General features: G+C 38.0%; 1 protein-coding gene across 2 annotated transcripts in view; it reads left to right on the top strand.

Moving 5' to 3' along the window:
• The window catches only part of LOC117300414 (major facilitator superfamily domain-containing protein 6-like), a 65,812-nt gene that overhangs the window by 7,173 nt on the left and 34,710 nt on the right, over nucleotides 1–23,929 (top strand). For both annotated transcript variants that reach the window (XM_033784202.1, XM_033784201.1), the window contains exons 2-3: nucleotides 12,383–12,531; nucleotides 13,388–13,493. The gene's annotated coding sequence lies outside the window, so the exon portion shown is untranslated. The remainder of the gene's footprint in view (nucleotides 1–12,382; nucleotides 12,532–13,387; nucleotides 13,494–23,929) is intronic.

Below are 23,929 nucleotides of genomic sequence, written 5' to 3'. Positions count from 1 at the left end.
AAAGACTTCAGGCCCGAAGCCTTTTTATTATACATCTGTAAGTACACACGCACACAAAGTAATGCAACAAGGGTGGTTTTTGTCTGTCATTATTCTCTTGCAAATTCGAAAACCTATTGAGCCCAGATTTTCACAGTTTTTTTTTAATGTATATATGTTGGGATACACCAAGTGAGGTCTTTGACATCTACCAAAGTGTCCAGGAACTAGTACCTAACTTAGGACGAGTAACGCCTTCTTACTCGAGATCAAACGAGTCTTAGCTCTTGATGAAATCAACCCCTGTGTGCCTTTAAACCATTTCAGCCGCTATGAGTACGCGATGGCTTACTTTCTAATTTCTAATTCATTAAGGATGGTGGGATGGTTACGGGGGAAATAGCGCTGCCTTGCCCCCATGGGGACTAGTGCCTGAGTGCCTCAATGTCACAAACAGGGTGAATATTCGACCTGAGAAATTATTGTTGTTTGTTAAAGACATGAAATGGAAATCGATGCGATTAGAGCAACATTTTCTTGCACGAGTGTAATGTTCACATTTAAAGCTTCAGACCAGCTGCCTGGTGCTGCATTTTTTAGCAAGTTGACAAAAAGCACCGCCCAGAATTTCGAACAACATTAATGTTTAATGTAACCTGCGATAGTACAACATAAACTTCCATCATGGACGCAAGTTTATGAAATCAACAGCAAATGGGACACCTGCAGCAGATCTCACGAAACGCTAAGTTTAAAGGCAGTGATAATTGTTCAAAATATGTATTAGCAAAACCTTTCTTGGTAACGAGTAATGGGAAGAGGCTGATTGTATAAGACATTGTGCGAAACGGCTCCCTCTGAAGTAATAGTTTTTGAGAAAGAAGTAACTTTTCACAAATTTGATTTCGAGACCTCAGATTTAGAAGTTGAGGTCTCGAAATCAAATTTGTGAAAGCACACAACTAAACCAATAGTGCCCAGTGTCTTTAAAACTATATCCAGGACGAGTAATTCGTCCTAACTTAGGGTTCAATACTTCTATAACGTTTATGGTTATGGAACTTAACTCGTACAAGATTAGATTAATCCTAAGGTAGGAAGATTTTGTTGAAATAAACGGCTGTTACATGAGCTTAATCCTATGGTATACAGAAAAGAAAGTTCATTGATTTTGATAACTTGAATTCATTGCGGAAATATTTAAAGACACTGGACACTATTGGTTATTGTCGAAGACGAGTCATCTCACTTGGTGTATCTCAACATATGCATAAAATAACAAACCTGTGAAAATTTGAGCTCATCGAAGTTGCGAGATAATAATGAAAGAAAAAACACCCTTGTCACACGAAGTTGTGTGCGTTTAGATGGTTGATTTCGAGGCCTGACCTTCTAAATCTGAGGTCTCGAAATCAAATTTGTGAAAAATTACTTCTTTCTCGAAAACTACGTCACTTCAGAGGGAGCCGTTTTGCACAATGTCTTATACTATCAACCTCTCCCCATTACTTGTCACCAAGAAAGGTTTTATGCTACTAATTATTTTGAGTAATTACCAATAGTGTCCACTGCCTTTAAGCAGCTGGATGTCACACTCACGAGTCAAATGCAATTCATTTCTCTCAGCAGTAACTTTTTTCTCTGGCAGATAATATCACATGACACCAATCCAATCTCAACAACAAGAAAGCCTGCAAGAACAACTGTGTTCGTCTACATTTGTTATCAAGCACAGCTTTTTTGAGCAACATCTCAATCTGCTTTTTCAACATCTATTGCCTCATGTCTGACCGTATAGTCAACATTTTTCTTCTTAAGCCTTTCTTCTCTAGTTACAAGTCATGGGTAAGACGGTTAATTTGCTTAAGGATTTTGCGCTTTGGGCTTTAAAAAGGCATTTCAAATTTTGAAAGTATACTATAACGCTACACTGAAAGTACTGCATCAGGCAATTTTATTTAAATAGCGATCCATTAACTACAATACACTGAAAGAGGCTACACAGCCAAAACAACAACTACAGCAACAGGAAAAATAACAGCGGCATAAGCACCATCAACAATAATAACAGTAAAACAATAAATCAATTAAAATAAATAAAACGTTTTGCAACAACAACAGCGTCGCACCTCTTTAAAGACAACTGGACACCTTTGGTATATTTCAAAGACCAATCTTCTCACTTGGTGTATCTCAACATATGCATAACAACAGAAAAACTGTGACAATTTGAGCTGGATTGTTCGTCGAAGTTGCGAGATAATAATGAAAGAAAAAACGCATTGGTTGCTTTTAGATGCTTAATTTCGAGACCTACAAAATGTAATTCCGAGGTCTCGAAATCAAATTCAAATATTTTAGTGGAAAATTACTTCTTTCTCGAAAACTACTTATTCAGAGGGTGCCGTTTCTCACATTGTTTTATACTATCAACAGCTTTCCATTGCTCGTGACCAAGTTTTTATGCTAATAATTATTTTGAGTAAATACCAATAGTGTCCAGTGCCTTCGTAGCATGCAATATCCGGCGATTGCTCAAACAAAATAATAATAATAATAATTTCTGCGTCAGTGACTCAGTAACAGCCTGTACCTAATTGTTTTAATGTCCATCTAAAAACCCATTAGGCGTTGAAATATCCACAAAGGCTACGATGGGGATAATGGGTTTTTCTCTCTTATATTTTATGTTTGTTATATTTTTTAAAGCAATTGGACACTTTCGGTACAGAAAAAAAAAGTTCACAAATTTACAAATAACTTACAGGGTTTACAGAATGTAATGGTGAAAGACTTCTCTTGAAATATTATTCCATGAAATGCTTTACTTTTTGAGAAAACATTAAAACAATATAAATTCTCGATAGCGAGAATTACGGATTTATTTTAAACACATGTCATGACACGGCGAAACGTGCGGAAACAATGGTGGGTTTTCCCGTTATTTTCTCCAGACTCCGAGCCTTCTCACTTGTATCTCAACATATATGCATAAAATAACAAACATGTGATTTTTTGTGTGAAACGTGTCATCGAATTCGCAAGAGAATTAAGCAAGAAAAAACACTCTTGTTGCATTTTTGTGTGCTTTCTGATGCATAATCAAGTTCTCCAGCTGATTTGTTACATCAGAGGGTGTCGTTTCCCACAATGTGTTATAATACAAACAACTCCCCATTGTTCGCTACCAAGGTTTTTATGCTGATGTATATTTTGAGTATACACCAACAGTGTCCATTACCTTAATTAGGGACTTTATTAAAAACGGTCATTTTCCTGGCTGCTATTAAAGTGACGCCACTGCTATAGGGCTGTAAAACACCACATCAATAATTTAAGGTCGAGTCGTATGAGCCAAAAAGGGTTAAAGTCCTCTAACGCATGGATGACTCTGTACTATGGTTATTGGAAAGTCAGTTTTTAGGAGTAAATAATTTAAAAGGCTTTGAGTCATTTGTTAATTAACTGATTATGTTAATTTGAGAAAACGCTGACGCCGTCTTAACCTTCAACATTTTTCTGCGAATTGTAAATCGCTGAATTTGTTCCTTATGGTATTGGGATTTTTTATTATTTTTATTTTACCGTTGAAGCCAAGTTTGCCAATCGCAACCTGCTGGGTTGCACTGGACACTTTCTGTTTGTTAACAAATTTTATCAACACAACTTGAGAGCTATTGATAAAACCTTATTGAGAAACGGCTCCCTCTGAATTAGCGTAGTTTTTGACAAAAAAAGTAATTTCAAGCATCAAAAACCACACAACTTCGTGTGACAATAATGTTTTTTCTTCCGTTGTTATCTCACAATTTTAAAGACAAATCGAGTCAAAAATTTCACAGATTTGTGAATTTATGTATATGTTGAGATACACCAAGTGAGAGACTGGTCTGGGTCAACTCCCAAAGGTATCCACTGTCTTTAAGACGGGCTCCAATGTCAAATTTAGTTTGGTGACAAACTTCATCGAAGTGTTGTGGCGCATTTTCTTACAAACTAGGCAACCGAGGTTGCCGACTAGCTAGAGGCAGTTCGAATCTTGTATTCAAACAGTGCTATGAGTACACTGCTGTAGAATTGCAAAGGTCGTGGGTTCGAATCCTACCGAGTCATACAACTGTGATTTTTTCCTCGCAAAGCTCATGAAATAACAGCAGTGCAGTGTTCACACACGTCGGTGTATAATGGGTCAAACCAAAATGAATATTCTTTATTCCCCCACGCAAATTTACCTTCTATCAAAATACAGACATTGCTGTCATAAATTTTCATGAGGAATGACGAGGCGTGAGAATACATCGCGTGGGAGGTGGAGTGGGTTTTATAACTCGCGTCTTAATATCTATGGTGTCTCCTGGCCAAAGCAAGGACACGCTATGCAAAGCATCAGTCCAGAGAAAGTGAACTACTTGTGACTCGAGTCTACGTCACTAAAGTGTTGACCTTGACCTTGACTCAAGGTCAGCAGATGTACATGAATTTTTTTTCTCTTTCTCTCTTCACCTTCACCTTATCTTTCTTCTATCTGAGTGTGAGGTGCTTTGGCCTTGCGCGGCACTCTACTTGGGCAGAGACGTGAACAATTGGCTCGCCATTTAGTCATCGGTTTGCTCCTTTGATGTTCAGTGTTAACTAAGCTTAAAATATAAAGACAGCTCATTGGGACTTCAGTTACCTTTGTATAACTGACTTAAAAATGTAACCTTAAGCCTTGTTTTGGGCGACTTGCATAAACAAAAATTAAAACAAATGGCATGCTTAAATTTAAGTGTACAATTGTGTCCAATTACAGGTTATATATCTTATTAAAAACGCATCATTGTGGAGCATTTTCTTTTTGTCCCTACCCGAAACAGTTCCCCATAGACTATGTATACAAACTTCCTTTGAGCACCCAAGTCCTTATAATTCCCCTATGTAACCATAGCACTCTTAAATAGAAGTGTACAATTAAAAAAGAAGTGTACAATCAAGTTGTGTACAATACCCAAAGGTACACAGGTCATTCTCAAAGACAAATGCATCCTTATTGAACATTCTTTTGTTCTTTTCTTTTTTTTTCCTCTGACCTTAGATAAATTTTCCATAACTGTTTCCACTCACTTGTGTAAAAATATATTACACAAGAAATAGGCAATACAGTACCTGAAAATAGGTAGAAAATCACAACGCCGAGGTATCACTCAAAGTGTGAGTAAATAGTTTGTTTGAGGTTTCACAAACTGACCGAGTGACGCACACACTAACTTCGGCATCATTAAACCAACCCCCACTCAACATTAAGATTTGGTCTGATTCCTTAAGGTTAAAACAACCCAATCTGAGTTGTTTTCCACGAAAAAAAAAACCAGCAAAGTCCTTGCCTCCCAAAGGGCTACATGAGAGGTGTGTCTTTAATGTGTCAACAGGGGTAAGCATTAATGCACAAACGCATCTTGATAGATGAAGGTTGAGACTGGAGCGGCGTACATGATTTGCAGCGGTGAGCTCACTGTACGCGCCACGCTCAGGTAGATAAAGCTTGTTGGCTAACTCCTGCCGACACATTGAGTTTTGTGCGACTCCGTTGCCCGTAAAATGCGTCCAGGGCCCGATTTCAGAGAGCTGCTAAGCACACAAATTTGCTTAGCATGAAATTTCTTCCTTGATAAAAACAAGATTACTAACCAAATTGCCACGTGATTTTCAGGATAAGTTGAATAAACAAGCAATAGGCAACAAATGGAAATTAGGTTGGTTATCCTGTTGTTATCAAGGAAGAAATGCCATGCTTAGCAAAATTTGTGTGCTTAGCAGCTCTATGAAATTTGGCCGTGATATGTCCCTCTTTATCTACCTTTGTTTTTATTTCTAACTTTATATTGATGTTAAAGGTTTAGCTCATTTCCCCCCTCGCTTAGAAGTGTTTCTGGTCGATTGTACCTTGTATAAGCTTTAGTTTTACGGATTCTGTCGTATTTGGTCATGGTTTACTATGTGCTATCGTTCCATTGCCTATCTATATACATGGATTTCTGTGTTCTTTCGTTTGTAGACAAACTCTCCTTGGCAAGTAACACATGGTGTTACCGCAAACCAAATATACATTGATACATCACAATGCAATGCCTGAAATCCTATATAATTATTCTTCTCTGTAATTCTTTTTCCAATTTTGGCCTCTGCTACGATGGCGTTTTTGTCAATAAACGATTCCAATTCATTATAACAAAACTAACTTTGTCATTTTAATACACGTGCATGTCTACGCATTCAAACCGAGGACTTTAACAAAAGGGGATCCGGGAAAAGTCACACCGAGGACGTCCTCAATTCGATTTCGTGTACAAAACCAATGGGGACCAAACAATGGGAGAACAAAGAGAAGTCCTCGGTTTAAACAATTAACACAGATGTGTGTGTTTGTAAGGCAGTGGACACTATTGGTAATTACTCAAAATAATTATTAGCATAAAACCTTTCTTGATTGCGAGTAATGGGGAGAGGTTGATTGTATAAAACATTGTGAGAAACGGCTCCATCTGAAGTGCCATAGTTTTCGAGAAAGAAGTAATTTTCCACGAATTTGATTTCGAGACCTCAGATTTAGAACTTGAGGTATCGAAATCAACCATCTAACCGCACACAACTTCGTGTGACAAGGGTGTTTTTGTCTTTCATTATTATCTCGCAAGTTTGATGACCGATTGAGCTCAAATTTTCACAGGTTTGTAATTTTATGTATATGTTGAGATACACCAACTGTGAAGGCTAGTCTTTGACAATTACCAATAGTGTCAACTGCCTTTAACTGCTTCTTGATATTGGCAGCATCGACACTTAAAGGAAAAGTTTTTAAATTTAATTTGTAAAGACAATGTTTGTTGGTGACAAATCTCCCATCAGATACGTCCAAAGTGTACAACTAATTTACGGTGTGTCATCTGATGTATTGAGGAGTGAATGTTTTTGCCAAGTCCACAGCCGCTAGTAAATCCACCATAACTAATCGAGCGGGGAACTCAGAGCTTAATCAATGGGTCTTATCGGGGAACACAATCCTGAGGAGTCGATAATTGCTAAGAATCGAGTACTAATTGTTGATGCTTCATCGGAACTGTATTGTGTTGTTTATGAGACAAGTTGTGCAAAGTTGCGTGCGCAAATAAGAGACTGGCGTTGCTGTGTAATGAAGCTTGAACAGTAGAAGCGAATTACTCACTGCCAGATTATCAAATAAATGCCGGTGAAATGTACTCCATGGTTGGTAGATGGCGAAAGTGTCAATCATTTTTAGCTGTTCCGACCTACCGTCGGAAAAGGTTTTGTTTTCGTCGAGATTTTTATTATTTTTATTATTATTATTATTCTTTGTTTCCGCCTAAAACCCCATAGCGTTTGTACAGCGTTTTTGTTCAGGCCCCTACTCCTAAAGTATGAGGATAAAAGAGTTAAATCTTTATATCAAATTGAAGCTTAGAAGATAAGCTTTACTCTAACAAAAAAGTGTTAACATTCTTAATTAATTAACCACGTGGTCTTCATTTGAATTTTTAATTTGTAAACTTGATGCAGTCACTTTCATGTTATTGTGAAACATTCTCTTTGGTAATACAACACAGTATGTACCTCAATGAGTTGTTTACTTCTTGAGAGGAGTCTATACTATTTTGTTTCCTACCCGCGTTCTGGATACATTACTCTGTACACGCACAAAGTACGGAGGTTTGGGATTTTCGTTAGAACGTGCGTTAAATTTGTCCTTGTTTTTCTAACCGCGTTCTGGACCAATTACTCTGTGCATGGGTTTTCGTTAAAACGAATGTGCGTAATTAGATAGGGGTTTTGACGACATCGACGTCGTCGTCAAAAAAACCCTTAAGGCATCTAATACTACATTTCAACCCTACTTAATAGTTATAGGCGTTAGCAGTTCATATTTAGTGACAATGGTCGCAAAATCATGAAACGAGAATTATTTCGCCGGATCATAATCCCCTCTGTTGATGCACACATGTTAAAACCCACAATTTTTACATCGTGCCCTTCTAGCCTAGTGGTCATCAGTCGCGACTACACATCTGAGAATTGCGAGTTCGAATCTCCGTCCGAAATCAATATTTTTTTATCCCCCAAAACTAAAAATCTATTTCTTTTTGTAATGTTTAAGTTTGATTCTTATCTTTATATCGATAGTGTTGCCTTTTCTTTTTCTCAAATGTTAGCCCAACATAACCTGTGTGCATGCATGACACGATGATGTTTAAAAACACAGTAAGCGAAAAATGGTGATCATAAGCGCAGAGTTTGGTGGTTAAGAGTTCTGTGAAATCAACTTGTACTAGATCAAACATCAAACCACCGACCCCAAAAAAAAATACAAATCGTAATTAATTAACCACGTGACCCATATTTGCATACTTAATTGTACAAGGGGACAAAGTTGTTGGAACTTCCTGTTGATGCTGACATCATGAGAACATCAGCATAAGTATTGGAATTGCACTACCTATTGAACCACTTTGAGTGTTCAAGGAGTCCAACACGTCAGTCTAGAGTCCAACTCTGATTGTAAAAATCAATTCAGGCATCATCTTCAATTTAATTTTATGCAACAAGCAAACTTATAAATTTTCTGATTTTACTTCAAAGGGTAACATAAATGGCTGTTAGCAAACGGTTTCCAACAAAAACTACATGGTGTACGTGCACAATACTAATACGGGCCTCAAGAATTTACCTTTAGATAATAAATCAAGCATTCAGTTCAAAATGATAAAAGTTTGTTATTGCCACATTATTCAGCGAACCATGAATCATAGGCTACACAGCTACTATTCACAAGAAAATCTATGTGTGGAGGGTAACAGACAGCACACAATGGAACCGGAGTTTAACAATACCAAAAGTGCAATCGTCAGCCCTGGAAGTTTATTATACATGGGGCTGATCAAAAGGATAAAAGTCTGTTGTTGATACAACCGCCCACTTATATTCAACTGACCATGAATCACGGACCTATGCACAAAATAAAATATTCAAAAGAATATCCATATCATAGATTTGTCTGGTGTATAAACTGATGTCCCAGTTTTTGCTAGATTCCTCGCTCCCCAACCAAAGTGACTACAAAACGTCTCTAATGGATAACAATGGTATATTTCGACATGGTTTTTTTCCCAGCAAGAGTTGTGGGGCCCATTTTCTCTAGTATTTATTTTTATCAATCAACTAGTGTTCCCTATTATGTTTTATTATGATGTTGGGTATTTTGTTTATCTGTTTTATTTAAATATATGGTTAAGTTTTATTTTACGCTAACTGTTTTTGTGTTTGTTCTTCCTGTAATTTTGAATTGTTTTGCCGCTACATAAGATTACACCCACTAAATAGAATTGCTTACATTGCTTTCTTCGTTAGAAAAAAAGGGGGGGGGGTCCGTACTCGTTAAGGTTTGCTTTTTATGGGCCCCTCCATCCCCTACATGTGGTTTGCATTGATTTTTAGTTTTTGTTTTCTATTATTGTACGATTGCATTTTGCTTGTAAAAAATTATTTATTACCTTCTGTGTAGACTAAGCAAGTCTCGCGCGTATTTGAACTTGCGGGACCATTATGTTCCAAACCTTATGGAGTTTTACGTGGGACATTTTGTTTCGTCCATTATTTTAGTTTAACGTAGTTTATGACCATGAATATTATCAATATTGTTGGAAATGTAATACTAGTTAACAAAACGTATACAAGTAAAATCCTTTCAACAAAAGAAATCATACTTTTGGGATGTCAACTTCACGAGATAAGTTATCACAGGAAGACGACATCCTAATTTTAGGATGTCGACTTCCCGAGATAAATTATCACAGCAAGACGACATCCTACTTTTGGGATATCGACATTCCGAGATAAATTATCACAGGAAGACGACATTCTTCTTTTAGAATGTCGACTTCCCGAGATAAATTATCACAGGAAGATGACAACTGACGTTTAGGATGTCGACATACCGAGATAAATTAGCACAGCAAGACGACATCCTACTTTTAGGATGTCGACATCCCGAGATAAATTATCACAGGAAGACGACATACTTTTAGGATGTCGACATTCCGAGATAAATTATCACAGGAAGACGACATTCTTCTTTAATAATGTCGACTGTTTGTAGTTATAAGACTCCTTGGGGATAGGAGAAAAATTTGGAAAAACCGTGACCTCAATTTGACCTCTAATGCCGGGTCAACCGGAAGTGGGACCATATCTCAAGAACTACTCAACCGATTTTCAATTTGTTTTCACTTACAGACTCCTTGACATTAATATTGACTGTGAAAACCCGTGACCCCATGTTGGCCTCTACGTCCGGGTGAACCGGAAGTGGGACCATACGCCAAGTACTTTACAACCGATTTTCAATCCTTTTTGTTCAGTTTTATCCTCCTAAGGCATTAAAAATAAACTTTGAAAATCCATGACCCCAAGATGACCTCTACTTCCGGGTCAACCAGAAGTGGCACCATATCTCAAGAACTACACAACCGATTTTCTAACTTTTTTCAGTTACAGACTCCTTGGGCGTTAGAGATTAGCCTTAGGTTACCGTGACCCCATGAAGTGGCACTGTAACTCAAGACACTGTACAGTATTTTTCAAACTTGTTTTCAGTTATAGACTCCTTGGTAATTTTAACACATAATCAAAGCAAAAGAACACGGAACAGCTTTGTGTTTGTTCACAAACACTTAATGTCTAGTTATGAATTGTTTTTGTTGTTGAAAAGACAGTCAAAGAATTGTGGTTAACTTATTTTCTCTTTGACAATATTGTGTCATATTTTGTCAGATATCTCAATTGTGTATGGGTTTTCACCGACTCCCATGTAATTACGCTAAAGCTTGCCCCTAATCATGTCACATAGCAACTGTCTCGATAGTCTGAAGAATTCAAATTTAAGCGTTAAAGACACTGGACACTATTGGTAATTGTCAAAAACCAGTCTTCTCACTTGATGTATCTCAACATATGCAAACAAGATTATAACAAACCTGTGAAAATTTGAGCTCAATCGGTCATCGAATTTGCAAGATAATAATGAATGAAAATAAAAAACCTTGACACATGAAGTTGTGTGCTTTCGGATGCTTGATTTCAAGATCCTCAATTTCTAAATCTGAGGTCTCGAAATCAAATTCGTGGAAAATTACTTCTTTCTTGATAACCACGTTACTTCAGAGGGAGCTGTTTCTCACAATCTTGTACACTATCCAGCCAATGATCGTTACCAAGGAAGTGTTTATGCTCACAATTATTGTGAGTAATATCCAATAGCGTCCAGTGCCTTTAACGGAATCTGTAGACATTGTGTTTTGTGTCGTACAAAAAGTACCCATCAATCTCTCCCCATTACTCGTCACCAAATAAGGCTTATGCTATTCATTATTTTGAGTAATTACCAATAGTGTTCCCCAATTTTGAATCTGAGAAACGTTACTGTCAGAAACATTTCTCAGAATGTGTTTTCCTAGTACAGATTGATTATTCTGCATATTTAGTTGACATAATTATATCACCCTTGATTTTCGGCAAAACTTCAAAGACGCTGCCCCCTTTTGAAATTAAATATTGACAGGATAGTTTTATTGTATTATCTATAACCAAAAATATAACCAAAAATATATATATATTTGCCTTATAGACAGTGGACACTATTGGTAATTACTCAAAATAATTATTAGCATAAAACCGAGAGGTTGGTAGAATAAAGAATTTGGAGAAACGGCTCGCTCTGAAGTGCAGTAGTTTTGGAGAAAGAAGTAATTTTCCACGAATTTGACTTCGATACCTCCGATTTAGAATTTGAGGTCCCGAATTTGAGCATCTGAAAGCACACAACATCGTGTGACAGGGGTGTTTCTTCTTTCATTACTATCTCGCAACTTCGATGACCGATTAAGCTCAAATTTTCACAGTTTTTTTTATTTTATGCATATGTTGAGGTACACCAAGTGAGAAGACTGATCTTTGACAATTAATAATAGTGCCCAGTGTCTTTAAAACTAGGTCAAATACATTTCCGGTTGCGATTTTTGTAGTCGTTGTGAGTCACAGTTCGAAACGGGTTTTGAGGTTTCGTCACGAGTGCTCGAGTTATAAAACTGCCCCACTTGATAAGTAGATATCGAGGAAGTCGTAAAACCTCGAAGCCCTATCATCACGCACTCATGTCAGTCTTGCCCATCATGTAACATTACGTGATATTTCAACTGTCAAATTTATGAATAATTACTACAATCAGTGTCAATCACGAACGAAGAACTCGTTTGTCTTGCTATGGGTGACTATCTGCATACAAAATTCAGCTGCCAGTACCCAAAACACGAAGTAAACCTTGCAGTATTTTTCTTTTTCCCCATTAAAATCGCAGGTGACCCTCATGCATTCGTTTCAGTACGCAACACAAGGCGTGTTTTCCTGACTCCACTCAGACACGTGTAGATGAACACACACGATCTCTCTCTCATCTTTTCCACTCTTGAACGCCAGTCACCGCAGGCCGATACCGGATTGTACATTGTAAGTATATAAAATTGGGCCCTAGCCCCAGTTCGTCCCCCAATCGGAATTCGTATTTTTTTGTTTAAGTATAAATACATGTGAAGGCATACTCTTCACCTATCGTTCAATAAACACTTAGGATTCAAACCCACGACCAAGGTCACTCAGAGCATTATCTTTTATAGAGCGGTCTTTGACCACTAAGACTTCCCAGTAGCTATAATAGCAGTTCTATCCTATAAATATCCTATAAATGATCCCTGGCTACACGGCAGTTAAGGGTTGACTGGCCCCCCCGAACAAAGATATTGACAAAATAGGGACACCGCCAACATAGGGCTAGATAGCTCAGTTGGTAGAGCGCCGGAACGTTAATCCGGAGGTCGTTGGTTCGAATCCCACTCTAGTAAATTCGTTGTTGAACCCCTAAAATCCTATAAATATCAGTCACAATGCAATAGATGTTAAATATGCATCAGTGATGTATTAGGCCGTGTCCGAATTGGCGACTTTGGCTACAGCTAAGGCTAGATCAGCGCGTCTGTCGGTGTTGAAGAATAGCAGACGCGCGCGCCCTAGCCGTAGCTGTAGCCGAAGTCGCCAATTTGGACACGGCCTTAAAATGGTATTACCCGTACACTACGAACTGGAACCCTATTCTACCCAGTGCGCACTCTCACACTACCTGCGCACAGATACTGCGAGAGAGCTTTCTGAATTAAAAGCCGCTGACTATTAACAGTGATAACAAAATGATCACGACCACAACACGAGGTTTGGTCATATAGCTAGCATCTATAACTCGGTGTCATCTACCCTTACTAAACACGGTACTCTTTGACTCTGTAAGCCCGTTTTAATCTTGATGTTGCAGAACATTTTGGTGAGTCGTACTAACTACTGGACGAACAACCACAATTTATACAGATCATCTGTTGACGTGGACTATTGAACTACTACATGTACTTAACATTTTTAAGGTAAGTCTATCTTTCGTCCTAACCCCTATTCCATTTCCTGGTAGTGCTTACAGACAGTAGACACTATTGGTAATTGTCAGAGACTAGCCTTCACAGTTGGTGTATCTCAACATATGCATAAAATAACAAATCTGTGGAAATTGAGCTCAATTGGTCTCGAAAATGCGAGATGACTATCAAAGATAAAACACCCTTATCTGACGAAGTTGTGTGCTTTCAGATGCTTGTTTTCGAGACCTCAAGTTCTAAACTTGAGGTCTCGAAATCAAATTCGTGGAAATTTACTTCTTTCTCGAAAACTATGGCACTTCAGAGGGAGCCGTTTATCACAATGTTGTATAACATCAACCTCTCCCCATTACTCGTCCCCAAGAAATGTTTTATGCTAATAGTATTTTGAGTAACTACCAATAGTGTCCACTGCCTTTAAAATTCTACGGATTAAATGCACTGGTGCGATTTCACAAGGAACTTAACTTAGGTCTTGTCCTAGAAGATATTACAAACATAAGACTAGTCCTAGTTTAGAACGAGTGACTCGTCCTAACTCGAGGTAAGACTATGTCTAAACTCTTCGTGAAATCCACCCTGGACACGTTTGCTATTCTAACTTGGTGTATCCCAACATATGCATAAAATAATATCTCTTATTTTCCCTCATGTGCGACTCGTCGGCACCGTGGCATTTTACTTCCACGATGTTTAAGAGTTGATTATTGTAAGCAGGTTAAAAGACCTAAAGACTCTGGGGTGGATTTCACAAAGAGTTAGGACTAGTCTTATCTCGAGTTAGGACGAGTTACCAGTCCGAACTTAGGACTAGTCCTAAACTAGTCCTAACTTAGGACTAGTCCTAAGTTAGGACTAGTCCTAACTCTTTGTGAAATCAATCCCTGGACACATTCACATCAATCAATAAAACGATCAATCAGTCAATCAATATTTTAAATTTATAAGGCACCAACCAACAGTCGTTGTTTAGTCGTAGCGCCGTACAGGCTTTCGAAAAAAATGTGAGATTTAAGCATAGTTTTGAAACTGGCTAATGAAGTAGATCTCTTAATGTTCTGAGGAAGATGGTTCCACATCCTTGGTGCTGCAATAAAAAATGCACGAACCATAAACGGTGCTAGATGGCATTTTTAGAACCCCGTACAGTGGTTTTTGAGACAGCGTAGGGGTATCTCGTGAAGCTAAGGGATTTGAGGCCCGCGTATCTTTTATTTCGTCCTCATTAACTAGTGACAATTGCATTATTGGACACCCGTGATATTTCCCTTAAGAGAAGTGCGAGCATCCGTCGAAATGTCTATGAATTGATAACATACAAACACAGACTATCCAGCAATAACCTAAGTTATTACTTCTTCGAATGAGGTAAAACAATGCCGGTGGGTGAACAGATCAAAATAATGTTAGCGTAGGTGGTGGAATGGTTTGAGGGCACCAGATACACGTTTGGTAATTACTCAAAATTAATATTAACTTAAAAACTGACTTGGTAATGAGCATTGGAGAGATTTTGATTAGTTTAAAACATTGTGGGAAACGACTCCCTATGAAGTAACGGAGTTTTTGAGAAAGAGGTAATTTCTCACTAACATAAATAAAAGACTTCTAGCTAGAAGTCTTTTATTCTTATCTGAAAGCACACAAATTCGTCCAACAAGGGTGTTTTTACTTTCATCATTTTCTCGCAACCTCGATGACCCATTGAGCCCAAATTGTCACAGGCTTGTAATTTTATGGTTATGATGGAATACACCAAGTGAGAATACTGGTCTTTGACAAAAACCAGACAAATACCTTCCCTTAATGAATGGAAAACTGTTGTGATGTCAGTGACGCTATATAGTATGTTTTCATGAATCACATTGTGGTGTACTATTTTGGGGTTGGGGTTGCGGGTGTTTTGGGGGTTGGGGTTTGGGTTAGAGTTGGGATAAGGGTATGAGGTAAGGGTTGGGGTTTAGGGTTGGGTTAGGGGTTTTGGGTTAGGGGTTTTGGTTTTGGATGAGGTTGGGGTTAAGGTTTATGTTTGGGGTTGTGGGTTGGGATAAGTGGTTGATGTTGGAGGTTAGGGTTATATGGGTTTTGGGTTAGGGTTGGGATAATGGAATGAGGTTTGGGTTGGCGTTAGGGATGATGAGTTAGATGTTTTGGTTTGGGGTGATGGGTTGGAATAAGGGGATGAGGTTTGGGATCAGGGGTTGATGTTGGAGTTGGGGTTAGGGAGGAGTTGGGTTAGGGGTTAGGGATTTTGGTTTGGGTTGAGGTATGGGGCTGGGGTTAGGGTTGGGTTAGGGGGTTGAGGGTGGAGTTGGGGTTAGGTGGGATTTGGTTAGTGGTTAGGGGTTTTTGGTTGGGGGTTTGGTTAGGGTCGGGGTTAATGGCTTGATGTTGGATTTGGGGTTAGGTTTGGAATTGGGTTAGGGGCTAGTGTTTGAATAAGGCGTCGAGGTTTGAGTTGGGGTTATGGTTGGGTTGGGTCTAGGGGTTTGGCTTGGGAATTGGTTGGGTTAGGGTTGGGGTTAAGGTTGGGATGGGTTTAGGGTCAAGATTAGGGATCAGGGGCAAGGGGAAGGAATATGGGTTGTCATTTGAGTTGAGGTTGGAGTTTGGATTCGGGTTGAGGCTTGCGTTTGAGTTGAGGCCTGGGTTAGGGTTCGGGGTTCGTTTAAGGGAGATGGACCAAATACTCTAAATTAGGTTCAATTTATAATGAAGACTGTGGCTCGGTAGGCACACCAGCTTTGCCTAATCCATCAGTGCTGTTAACACAGTAGCATTGAGCTGTCATCCAATGTTCCCACTGTCCATTATATAGGTGCCCATTAAAACATTATTTTTTAATAATAATGAGCTCGACCTCCGACTGTGGCACTCAAACATTAAGCTTTTATCAAAAAATGTAGGTTAACAAAAAAACACTTCCTTTCCACAGCTGATTGTGTTTGTGAAAAGCCTATCTAATGGTACTGTAATGACTGACACATAATTCCTAGGATGGTTCAAGGCGAAATATAATTAAAGATACAAAATCGTGTATGGACGTTTTTGTTTGTTTTTGTTTTAGCACTTATAAGGGTAATTACCCATTTGCAACCATTAACGTGACTATTTAATGGCAACTGCCACCCCTAAAAGTACAAGTGACTTTTGATGTTAAGTGACTCACTATAAAAACGGAGAGTTACTATGCTTGACTTGAATTGGCTTAGCTGCTTTGCAAAGCTTGTTTATATTAAAGTCACCTGGAAATATAATTTTTTTCAAACACAAGAGTATATGTTTAGTAGCAATAAAACAATTTTTTGAGTAATTGTTTGTCACGATTTATATGTCTTAAATTTGTAAATATATAAGAACTAATTTTTAGAACCTTTGGTCAACTGTTTATTCACATTCCACTCATCTCAAAACACATATATTAGTGACAAAAGCTTTATTTTGACAAAATACCACTTCCCGGTGACTTGAAGTAAAAAACAACGGACTTGTTAATTTCCACCATAACGGGTTCACAACCCGGTACCCGCTGCTAAAATAAAGGATTCGAACTGCCTCTAGCTACCGGGTAATCTCGGTGGTCTCGTTGGCAAGACACTACTCTAGAATTGCAAAGGTCGTGGGTTCGAATCCCAGCCGAGTATTATCCCCGTGATTTGTAGTGAGTATAACGTAGTGCTAATACACATGAGTGTAAGTGTATACAAACGAATTCACAACCCAGTAGATTCACAATCCGTTGTTACGCATTCACAATGCAGTATTACGGATTCACAATCTTGCATTATACGGATTTACAATCCGTTGTTACGCATTCACAATGCAGTATTACGGATTCCCAATCCGTTATTAAGCATTCACAATGCAGTATTACGGATTCCCAATCCGTTATTAAGCATTCACAATGCAGTATTACGGATTCCCAATCCGTTATTAAGCATTCACAATGCAGTATTACGGATTCCCAATCCGTTATTAAGCATTCACAATGCAGTATTACGGATTCCCAATCCGCTATTAAGCATTCACAATGCAGTATTACGGATTCCCAATCCGTTATTAAGCATTCACAATGCAGTAATTACGGATTCCCAATCCGTTATTAAGCATTCACAATCTAAGTTTCACGGATTCACAATCGGCTGTTACGCATTCACAATCTGTTATAGCAGTGTCACAATCCGGTTATAACATATTCACTTTCTGTTATAACATATTCACTTTCTGTTATAACATATTCAAAATCCTGTATTAAAGATTCCTGAACCGTTTATTACAGATTCACAATCCGTTCACAGATTCCCATCATGATAAAGCCTATAAGTGAATGACCGCAATATCATTGTGTACCTACTCACACCCGAGAGGGTTTTCAGAGGGATTATGTTTGTTAACATTGTATACCATTTTCTTTTCTCAAATAAAAAAGAACTTCCTAAAAAGCCCTCCTGTGAATGTGGAAGTCAACACTTAACAATATCTTATTACAAATGCCATATTTCTAGTGAGTTGCCGATGAGTGTTATAACGGGGGAATTGAGATGAAATTACACACAGATGTTTGTCATCGTTTGGGGTCAACACAGCGCAACCGAAGCAATTGTGACACATGATGCACTCACTGTATCAGATAGGCTAAGTGTGGGTAAATTTAATAGTGACGTTAGTGAAAAAAAAAATCATAATCTTTGGAAGATCGTTCGGATACCATTCGCAAGCGGATGTATCAGGTATCAAATAGACAAAAAAAAAACTAAAACCAGGTACATTGTGTAGAGGGAAGGTAGACGTTTGGTATAACCACCCTTAAAGCCAGTGGACACTATTGGTAACTGTCAAAGCCCAGTCTTCTCACTTGGTGTATCTCAACATATGCATACAAAATCAAACCCGTGAATACTTGAGCTCAAATTGGTCGTCAAAGTTGTGAGATAATAATGAAAGAAAAAACACCCTTGTCATACCTTTTACTAAGTAAGTTTGAATGTCATTATTTTTAAGAGTGTTTAGCAAACGTTACCTTCCCTATTGTGTTCGAACACATGATTTGAAATAATGTGTTCGAGTCAAAGCTGTTTTGCCTCTACAGTTGTTACTGCGTTTCAAATTCAAATTCAGCATTCGGCCATTCAATGTCGTTTTGAGTCGAGTCGAATTCCTTTAGCATTCTGTTTAATTTAGCGTATCGTCAATCTTGTTTCGTGACACACATGCCTAAAGCCCGGTTCATACTTCATGCGAATGCGAATGCGAAGCGAACTTGACGTGAATGGGACGTCACAACCTTCCTTTCGCAGCGATATTCGCATGAAGTATGAGCCGAGCTTTAAATAGCGTCTGCGAATCTGAATGCTGCTTTGATGAGTTGTCAAATTGAATGATTATTTTGTTAAATCGAAAGACGAACATTAATTTGACTAATCTTATAAAACAAAATCGAGTGACCCTTTTCAGTAGCATTCAAATTTTGCGCAAATGAGAATAGCTTTGTGGTTAAATTACTGCTCACTTTCCGAAATTGACCGAGAAAACCTATATTTCTGATTAACAATAAATACATCCGGTTTTGATATTATATATGTGCGTCAGAGAAACATCCTGCATTACAATAAAAAAAAAAAATTGTAAATTGATTAATATTTAATCAGCTGTCACACAGCTGTAGATGTAGTTTACTCCTTCAACTAGCAACAAGTGTGACATTTGTCACCCGTACATCGGCGAAGAAACAACGGAGTAGTAATAATGCTGAATGAAGACGTATTTTGCCGGGTGTACGCGTAGACAGACAGTGACTGCACTAGCTAATTCTTGGAATAATAAGGCCTGATAATGCAGTCGCCAATGTCAAAACCGCAGAGTGCGTGAACTCAAGCAACATTCATTCATTCTTTAGTAACTCATGAAATACTCATTTATTTCTTTCATTCATTCATTTCTTTTATTTGTAACCTCAAAAAAAGAAAAGTGATATAATTATCATTATATTATAATGATTACAGACACTGGAAACCTTTGGTAATTGTCACAAAGAGCGCTTTTCTCACTTGGTGTATCTCCACATATGCATAAAATAACAAACCTGTGAAAATTTGAGCTCAATCGGTCGTCTAAATTGCGAGAGATAACTATGTAAGAAAAAAAACCTTGTCAGACGAAGCTGTGTTCTTTCAAATGTTTGCCTTTGTACTTCCATCTTTCAATTCAATAAAAATACAAATTTATTTCCATACTTCCCTTAAAAAATATATCGACCATTGTTTACATGTACTATGGAGTAAAACAAAAATAACGTTTTAGTAACGGTAAGCTGAATACAAGTAAAAAATAGAGTACGGAGCCATTTTGATAAGCAGAAGCTTGGAATAAAACGAGAAAAAAAAACCAGCCAGACAGGAAAAAACGAGAAAAACCCACAAACACAACAAACAGACAGACATGCAATCAAAAGAACAGACGAGCTTAAGACATAACGGATAATCTTATACACGAGGTATATCGGAGGAAACGAAGTAATTAACTAGCAAAATTATAATTAAATCAATGCTGCTAATTTTCATTGGAAACACTTGGTCGCGTCAGACACTATAATGTCGCTATCCCTTTGTAAATTTTAACATTCATTGAACACTTTGAAACTCCGCGACATTAATGATATCAAATTACATTACTTAATAACAAAGGTTGCTTTTTGCCGACAGGTAAAAAGAAAAGCTTGTTTTGCAATAATCAAAACAAATTTCATTTCGGAAGACTACGAACACTGTGTTTAAAAAAAAACATGAAAGCATTTTGGGGAAAGCATCCACTCATCTTTAAAGGCTGAATGAAGTTTTTAAGGCAACTGAAACTGCTCTTATTTTCCTTTTTACGTTAATCTGAAGATTGAGTAAAAAACAAAAAAAAAGGAATTAATTAAATAACAATTAGTAAAATTTGACTTCAGGGCACAGGGTTTAAAAACTGCGATAACGTCGGTTTCTTTTTTGTCGTCCAAAGATAAATAAAAAAGTGATGTAAATCTAATTTGAAATCGCATTCAACAACTGTTATAAAGCTGCGTTTTGTGGTGTGTTATAAAGTGTTGGTTTTGTAAAGAACTGGTGGTTGACAACTTAACGTTTCAATCAGATGCTCTGATTGTCTTCAGGAGATTGCAGAACTATGTTGCTGTGGCAATACGTAAACGTTCTATGTAACTTTTGTAGTACAAAAAAACACAATGTCCACAGATTTACACTAAACTTACACAGTTTGAAGATAATGATAGTAGAAAGCTTCCCTGAAAGTATTACGTGCTGAGGTGCTGTAGTTTTTGGGAAATGAGTAAAACAATGTAATGAAAATTATGTTCGTCTCATGAGACGAACATTTTTTTAATCATTTACAAACGTATTTTCATGACATTGTTTTACTTATTTCTCAAAAACTACAGCACCTCAGTAAGTAATATTTGAAGCGAAGCTTTCCACTATCATTATCTTCAAACCCTGTTAGTTTATTTAAATCTTTGAACATTTTGAAAAGGTACCCAAGTCCTTTAAAGGCAGTGGACACTATTGGTAATTAATTAAAAAGAACTATTTTCATAAAACCTCACTTGGTAACGAGTAATGGGGAGAGGTTGATAGTATATAACATTGTGAGAAACGGCTCCCTCTGAAGTAACGTAGTTTTCGAAATAGAAGTATTTTACTCGAATTTGATTTCGAGACCTCAAGTTTAGCATTTGAGGCCTCGAAATCAAGCATCTGAAAGCACACAACTTCGTGTGACAAGGGTGTTTTCTTCTTTCATTATTATCTCACAACCTTGATGACCGATTGAGCTCAAATTTGTCACAGGTTTGTTATGTTGTGCATATGTTGCGATACACTAACTGTGAAGACTAGTCTTTGACAATTACCAATAGTGTCCACTGCCTTTAAGCTCAAATTTCCACAGGTTTGTTATTTTATGCATATGTTGAGATCCACCTAGTGAGAAGACTAGTCTTTGACGATTACCTACAGTGTCCACTACCTGTAAGCACAACCTAGATGTTGAGTCAAGAAATAGAATAGTTTGCCAGTATTTATCTAGATGACATATGAACATAGATCATCTCAACTCATAGAAAAACCCTGTTTTCTCGAGGGCCGGTGTGGCGGTTTCAACTTTCCGCCGTGTTCAGTTTTCCGAATGACCAAATACGGTAACATTACGTCATGCGATGCCTGCGCACAGCAAGCGAAAGTAGTCCATTTTTAGTGCCGTATTGAGTCATCCGTGTTACTCTCCGGTAGCTGTCATGGCGGCGTCCACGAGTACAACGAGCGGCTAACGCGTGGATCGTATGAGAGAATTTGGTGTGAAGACCAAGCAAATTATACCGAACGAGCGTCAGAGAATCAGAAGAATTTTTTATTATTCTGGTTTAGTTTATTAAATTTATTTATTACCGTTTTTTATTTTATTTTATTTGTTTAGTTATTTTTTTTATGTCACTGAACTACAGTACTTGCCAGGGTACTCGCGGCGGTATTTTTGTCTGGCTACGTCACCCGGAAAACTGAACACGCCGGAAAGCTAAAACCGTTCGAACAACGTGTTGAAATGTCCGGCTACGTCACCCGGAAAACTGAACACGGCGGATAACTGAAACCGCCACACCGGAAGCAAAATGATCTTTCGCTCACAGAACACTACTCTCTCTCTCTCTCTGTCCATCGCAATCTAATGGATGTGCCATTCTGCACGCTTCTATGCTTATTATTCTAACCAAGCGCGTAGTCAGAGCTCAATTTGATTCATACGGTGGGAATCGACAAATAGGTTTTTTTTTTTTTTTTAATCAGTTGATCACCCGCGGGATCCGCCTCATCAAGGGAGATTGGTCTTGTGCCTACGACCCTGATAGAACCGTATCACTCGCTTGGTTGTGTTCGACACGATTTTTGCAACTCCATTGCTTCGAAGTTTAAAGGTACTGGACACAATTGGTAATTGCTCAAAATAATTGTGAGCATAAAAACTTTGTAACTTCGCAAACTGCTTCCAACCAAAGCTACATTGTGTACACGCAGAATATTGTTACCTGCCTCAAGTCTTGACCTCACTATAGCTGTAAGAGAAACTGAGATAATAAATCATGCAATCAGTTCCAAATTAACAAAGTCTGTTGTCTCCACAGTATTCAGCAAACCAAACCATGAATCATACACAAGAAAATCTATGTATGGAGGGTAACGTACAGCACACAATGGAACCGGAGTTTAATAGTGACAATACCAACAGTGCAACCATCAGGTCTTGAAGTTATAGTAGTATACTCTCCATGCGCTGATGGTGATCAAAAGGATAAAAGTTTTTGTTGTCGCTACAACCACCCACTTATACTCTTCGAACCCTGAACGCACAATTTTCAAAAGAATATCCACACATAGATTCTGTTGATGCAATGTCCCAGCTCTAGTATTTTCGTGTGGTTTTGCTAGATTGCTCGCTCCCAAACCAAAGTGACTACAAAAATCTTTATCTATCCGATGCCTAAGTATTAACATCATAGCTTTTCTATTCGTTGAGATACAGCAACAAGCAAATGGTCATTTTTCAATATTAAAAACCCTGTCATGACGTCATCAATGACGTCATCATTAAAAAAAAGTGGCGATTTCATCCACTCTCTAGTGCCTATGTACAGAGTAAGTTTTAAGTTTGTACAAACTTTACTTTTGTTTTAAAGCTCAAAAGTTGTTTTTTTTAATGAAAAAATGCGAAGGCGAACTTTGACCCATGGTAACGACCGGAAGTTCAGGTCATACGATTTTGGCGTTAACTTTTCAGCAAATGTCGTTTTTCAACTTTAAAACCCTTACCATGACGTCATCAATGACGTCATCATTCCCAAAAAGTGGCGGTTTCATCTACTCACTGTTGCCTTTGTACAAAGTAAGTAATAACTTTTGCTGGAGAAGGTTCGGAGAGAAAGAAGAACGCGAGGAAGAAAACAAAACAGAACAGTAACAATAGTTGTTCGACTGTTAGCCGAACACCTAATAAAAAGCTACTTGAGGCGAAATCCCGTCTAAAATCACATTACACTCCACGCTATATACCGGGTAATTTTAACGGCAATCTAAATCATGTTTGTTGGCAACCGCCCCTTTCACACCAGCACAATTTAGCAAGGGTCCCTTGCTAAATTGCAGCATGGTTTCACATAATGTATCTCGTGTGAAAGGACAACAACTGTTTCTACTGTCCAAGTTCTCTTGCAACATCTCGTCAAACAAGACTACGTTTTACAACCATGCTAAAATTAGGCAAGGGACCCCAGTTAAGGGGCTGTCGTGTGAATAGCACTTATTGACGTCGTGATGAGTTTAAGTTCCGCGAACTGTGCAAAGTAGGCTCTTTTAAATTACCTTTTTAAGGAAAGGTTAAGC

Source organism: Asterias rubens, chromosome 15 (genome assembly GCF_902459465.1).
Source record: "Asterias rubens chromosome 15, eAstRub1.3, whole genome shotgun sequence".
Lineage (NCBI taxonomy): Eukaryota > Metazoa > Echinodermata > Asteroidea > Forcipulatida > Asteriidae > Asterias > Asterias rubens.
This window is presented reverse-complemented; position numbering and strand designations above follow the sequence as displayed.